Source organism: Sinohyriopsis cumingii, chromosome 14 (genome assembly GCF_028554795.1).
Source record: "Sinohyriopsis cumingii isolate HCF-2022 chromosome 14, ASM2855479v2, whole genome shotgun sequence".
In the NCBI taxonomy this organism is placed as follows: domain Eukaryota; kingdom Metazoa; phylum Mollusca; class Bivalvia; order Unionida; family Unionidae; genus Sinohyriopsis; species Sinohyriopsis cumingii.
Window position 1 is genome coordinate 62,075,282 of NC_142974.1, and position 6,574 is coordinate 62,081,855.

Consider the following 6,574-nt stretch of genomic DNA (forward strand, 5'->3'; position numbering starts at 1 on the left):
GCTACGTGACTGGTCTCACTCCTTTCATACAAAGAGGTATCCAAAAATCAAGTTCAAACAGTAGGTAAGATTAGAGAAGCAACAATATGTAAATGTTCCTTTACTTGCATAATAGTAATTCGTCTACTTCCTTGCAGGTTTAGAACATTAAAACAGTTACAGGTAAGAGGAGAAAAATGCATTACGTTATAATGCATACTTGAATTGTGTTGCCTATATCGTGAGAGACATTAGTTTTGGGAAAATAGCATGGCTATTATTATTTAATTTTAAAGTAGGAGCACAAATATAATACGTTTGAAATTTGCATTGTTATATGAGGACTTTAAAATGTGTCTTCAGTCTGGAAATTGAAAATATTTTAAGGTAGTTTGTGAGATCTTTGGAAGATGCAGAAAAATATCCAACTTGGCGTTCTTTGAAGAACATGCGAACACAAATGTTTAATTCATTGTTTCACAATACCATATATATTGTAGTAACAATCCAGTGAAAATGTAGCCATGTATACAGCTTTATATTGGAGTGTTAACCAACGATAGCAACAATGTTCACAACATCTATGCCGTGAGCATTTTGTATACATTCATCTGTTAAACATTGTCCTCGTGCGAGACAAAATAAAATAATTGCGAGTATGATTGAACTCTATAAATGGGGAGCGGTGGGGTAAAGGACTGTTACCAAAGTCATAAAGTAAAGAATAAGCCTATAGCCATTTCAGTTTATTTACGTTTCGCGTAAAAGTTTGAAAATTATTAAAATTTGACCTTTTAGATTCCATCACGGACTGTAATAAAACGAGCCATCAGCATGGATACACCTGTAATGTACTAGCACGATATTGACGTGGATGTTTAGGCAGTTCCGTAAGAGTAACTTGACACGCTTTTGATATCTATGTTTACGCAGTTACATACGCAAGATGTTAATATATATACTGACGCTGACCTACAAGCATGCATTTGACATGTGTATTTACCATGATCTTGAAAACCAGAAAAATTATGCTGGAAAACAGCTGTCGCGGCGTGATGTAGAAAAGCATATTTTCTTAAATGTTCCATGTCGCGTATTTCTTTAAATTAACTTACACTTTATCCATAGCAAGAAATGACATAGCTCATAGGGGTTTGATATGCGGAAGGCTATGTTTATTTCATTGTGGATACAAATAAAAGGTACACATATTGAATATTCTCTTATTTACGCATAATTACTGAGCAGTCTAAACACATTTTGTTAGAAAAATAGGAAGAGCAAATTTTTTGGTCCCATTTTCGAAAAATGATCATCAGATGTATTAGTCAAAATGTAAGTCTTTTGAAACATAAACAGTACATGTCTAGTATGATAATATTTATGTATAGCAGTGCATCAGGCAAATCAATAAAACCCTAATTCTATCTACAACCACCTGTCATATAATATTTGCTTGTTTCAATTTCAACATCCAATGTTCATCGGGTAATTACATTCCAAAACCGCACGTGAATATTTAGGAAATACCATATGTGGTGATAGTCGCATTTGATTGCGAAAATGTGCATCGGTATCATATTCTGACATTTGATAATTATAATTAATTTTATATTAAACGTATACACTGGATTTGTTACAGAAGAGGCAGTGATATGTCGATTATAATGACTAGACAATTAAGATGACGATTATACTGGTCGTTCTAACACCACTTAACATCAATGTAGTCCTGTACATTATCAGGTCTGGCAACAACGTCTCTTGCAGCACCAATTTGGTCCTAATTTTGTGAATCTCTCGGTTGACACTTACAGGCTTTACCACCAAAATCAGTACAGCGTCCATCCGTAAAGATACAATTATTTTTCCTATTCCTACTCACACAATGATTACAATCTTCGGCCTGTGTGCCCGCTTCAAACCCGTACAGCGTGATTGTTGTTATAAGAATGTACACGAGTTTCCTCAGCATGATGTAATGTGATACCTGTAATATAAATTGGATACATACAATTATTAATCTTTATAGACCGGTGTCCTGTCTTATAAGAATTGCTGCGCTTTAATTACTGAACAAAACTAGCGAAATAAACAAATAACAATGACAGTGTGTCATTCAGGGGAGCACTTTTTTCTTTTTACGTTTTTGTAGCAACGGACGTAGTAGCTGTCTCGTCAGCAGTAGAAGCGGAATGTAACTGTAATAGCTGTACTGTTAGTAGTAGTTTTAAAAACAGTAGAAGCGGAATGTAACAGTTGTCGCTGTACATATAGTAGTAATAGTAATAGCAATAATATTAATGGTAACAGCAGCTGCAAATATAACAGTAGTAGCCACGTCATCATCAATACAGACCGGTGTCAGGTCTCACTATACTTGTTGTTCATCATTTACATTGGCAGAACAATTAAACTGGAGTTGTTATGGTAGTACTATTAATCGTATTAGCAGTAACAGTAGTTGTGTAACTAGCAGTAGAGTAATAGTACTAACAGTAGTTGGAGTTGTATCACATGTTTTGCAGGTTTGCTACTGAGATTTTAAATATGTTATTTCACAAGTCAACGGATCTTGCTTAAGGCCATAAACAAAATTTTGAACATGTGTTATGCTAGACATTTTTTCATATTACACCGATGTACACATGGTATTAGTTTTATTGTAATAGTAGTAGTAGTAGCAGCAGCAGAAAGTAGTTACAGTAGGAGACATCGATTGTAGTAATGGTATTATTACTTGTAGTAGTATTAATACTTGTAGTAGTACTATTACTTGTACTATTGTGGTAGTAATATTACTTGTAATATTGTAGCAGTAATATCACTTGTAATAGTGTAGTAGTAATATTAATTGTAGTCGTAATTATAGTAGTATTAGTAACAGAAGTATAATGCAGTCATATAATTGTTACTAATATTAGTAGTTATTACTTTTGTTCTTTTGGGTTTAACAGTATTTCTCAACGCAAATGGTGGAAGAAAACATAAAGAAAAATCGCCGTAAGAACCACGGACCCACTGGAAGCAACTGGCAAGCTTCCTCACCTACTCGCGATGGCCGAGCCTGAGATTCGAACTCACTCGGACAGAGGTGAGATGGCAATGAACGGTAGAGGCAACTGCTTTGTACCAATGGAGCACCATGAATCCCCATTAAGTAGTAGTAAAAACTTCAGTGTTTTTCATTGTAACAATGAAACAAGACTCGCAGGTGTCATGCCGCATAATTGTATTAGCAGCAAAACAAGAACAAACCAAGCCGTAGTACTAACAATAGTAGTAGCATCAGTATTAGTAGTAGCTGAATTAGTAACATATGTCAATAGATTCCTTGCCAAACAACCATAACTGAGATCGTATACATTTTATACACATAGTAAAATGTATCGAGACGATGCTGACAATATAAGCAATCCTTGGAGACAGACTAGTCCACACTGTAATCGGTGCCCACACACGTTATAAATGGAATAGAAAATAATCTAAAATGTCTATACCGAACCAATAATGCAAAAAGTAATCGGGAAAATTATGTTACCGATTCTAATAAAATATAATCAACAATTTCATGACGGTCATTTCTAATAATGTACTCTAACATCAGTTAATACTTATAATCACCATATATTATATTCTCCGTGTTTTGTATTCCGTTTTGTTACAGAATGATATGTTATATGGCTGGGCTCCTGAGTTTTGTTTTGGCATTACATTGTAACTCGTATTGTCTTTTCTTACTATTCGCACTAGTAATTATTATTAAATGTGTTAAATCCCATTGCGGTAAATGTACCACATTTATAATATAAAATATGATCCTCAAACAACTAGTCTATCTATCTGTGAAATGCGCCTAACCGATTGAAGTTACAAACATTAGTGCGCGAGCAAAGACACTTTACAAATATGACTAATTAGTGGCTTTAAAGTGTTAGCTTTGTACACGACTTCGTACAAATGTAACCTATGTAATGCCTATAAAATTGAAAAAAGTGGCAGATAGCCTTTTTGAGTTGAACATGAGCACTATCCTGGTGTCCCTAATATATATATATAATTTATTTCTGTTTTATTTTCCTACGTTTTGTAGCAATATTGTTAAGAGATATATTCATAACTTAAGCCAATCAATCTAATATGCAAAAATGTACGCTTGATCAGCTGTTGAAGTAAAGATATGGTTATATTTATAATCAGTAGTGATGACAACAGCATTAAACCTTAAATCACCGTATTTTAAGAATACATTACTGCAGTGGATTAGAAGTGATAATGCAAGACTTAATCTGTTAGACATATTTATATAGTTCTTTTAGATTGTGAAACTCTTGGTAAAAATGTAATTTATTATTTTATTAAAATGTACCAGCGTATAGCGTTATTGGTAGCATACACGGTAAGAATGTTCATAAGTATTGTACTCGAGAGCTATTGGTAGTAGGTTAGTGATACATGGTGGTTGTTTAGTTATTCGAAATTTTGTAGAATGTTTAGTTTTAAAGCAATTTCGAAACATTCAAAAAGACAGGAGATTACAGTACGGTTAACCATGCTGAATAAATAAACAGTATGCACAGAGGGAGAGACAAAAAGAGAGGTACAGAGAGAGCGTATTTTACCTCAGGTCTACTTGATTTTCCTGCAAGATCTAAGATGTTAAAAATGATGTGAACCTTTCTCTCTTTATACAGAAAGTTTTGTCAGTTAATCGATAGCATAAGTGTAATCGGATTTAACCTGACCAAATATTTACGTAATATGTAACAACAATAACAATTACTATACTTATTTTTCTAATTTGTGTCTTACGTGCAAATATTTCAAGAGCTTCTCAATATATGCCACTTATTACTTCGAAGAAGTGATGCAGTTATGTAGTCACGTAGTTGACATCAGACACATTACTGTTTGTTCGCCATAAAACTTTAAAATTACTGGCACTCTGTGGGTGTGCTTGTGTGGGTGTGCCTTTTTCCGAAACCTTATTTCAGTATCTGTATTCCAAGTGGCTGTAACTAAGGTGTGATGCAAAGAGTGCGCGTGGTAGAACACAATCTATTGCACGAGTGAATGAATATTATCTTTTGAATTACCAATACTCCATACCTTTTAATGTTGTCTGTTATGCTTTTTTCTTTGCTGATGGTTCTGCTTTACGTGTCTTGCACTCAAAATTACACTTGGAGCAACATTAACTTTGATGAGCGTGTGATTTGCTCAGAGAAAGCGAGAAAGTGAGAGACAATTCATTTTAATATGTTTACGTCTTACCTAAGTAATCTTCAAAAGAACCATGAAGAGTCTGATAAGTAAAGCCGAACGTCTAGAAGTTTAAATTATTTAAAATATATATATGCAGATGAAATGTAGTTGATATGATCTCCAATAGATGTTTGTATTAAAGTAAGTGCATGACGTATTTGTTCTTAGTATTATTATGATTTGATTCCAGTTTCAAGTAGGCTGGTTAAAGTTCAAAAGCATATACTCCGCACATAGTTTTTGAAGACTCCGCTAAGGTCAACTTGACACCATTGACTTGGTCTGCACGTTATACTAGTTTAGTTTACAACATTTTGTGCTTTAAAGTCTATTACATAAAGTACGTTTCCTTAGTTTATATAAACATCTGGTGATTGTTATATGTTGGAAAATGCATGAGATTCAGTTTGGTACTTCCTTATTAGTTATTGTAGATATTTTTAATGCTATGATCCCCTTATATAATTATCGGCAACATTTGAACACTTAATTCAATAGCTTTATTGAGTTACTTATTGAAATCATTGAAATCGTCGAGGAATAAAAGTTTAAATCATGCCGGCCTGAAATGCAGAGAATAATTTAGGAAGCCAACATAATGATCTACATAGTTGCTATTTTACTGCTTTTGGTTTATTGATTTTAACTGCACATTTAACACCGAGTGGGCTATATAATTGGTGCTAAATGCTATCTATACATGCACAGAGTAAGTATGCTGCTGGTATCCTTGGCAGGCATCAAAGCAATGACCCTTGCATTGCGAGTTCGTCTATCTAACAACTGCTCCAAACGCCTTTGACTATATTCTTGGAATACCTTTCCACAGGACAAGATAATTAAGATGATTTAATCAAAGTCCAGTGAAGGTGAAGCAAAATAGGAATACACGTTACCCATCTATTCAATCTTTTAAGAAGAGGTAAATTCAAATCGAGATTAATTTTTGTACGAAATAAGTCATCGTATTATATATGAAAAACGATGACGTATCTTCTAAAGAAGATTTCAGAAAAGTATATTTAGCATATGTCTGCTGTTTGACGGAAAATATAAACGAAAATTAAAATATCCAACTACTGATGAAACATTGGAAACTCAACTATTTTCTAGGATTTATGACAACATGTAAATCCAAGATAATTACTCGTTCGATTGGTGAGAGCACAATTAGCACAATTACGTTGCAATGATATTATATACAGAGCTTCGTCATGGAGATGCCATTCTGAAGTTGTGTGCTGAAATTCGTTTCATGTTTAAGGCAGATGTACATTGAAAAGAAATACATTATGCAATACAGTTTATTACTCACTCTGAGGAACACTTT

General features: G+C 33.7%; 1 long non-coding RNA gene across 1 annotated transcript; it reads right to left on the minus strand.

Annotated features, from left to right (window-relative positions):
* Positions 1-1,132: 1,132 nt before the first annotated feature.
* LOC149783976 (uncharacterized) lies at positions 1,133-4,735 on the minus strand. Its single transcript, XR_016414089.1, has 2 exons — positions 4,602-4,735; positions 1,133-1,969 (listed from the first exon to the last, which is right to left on the minus strand). It is a non-coding gene; the product is annotated as an uncharacterized LOC149783976 (long non-coding RNA).
* Between the last annotated feature and the right edge of the window lie 1,839 nt (positions 4,736-6,574).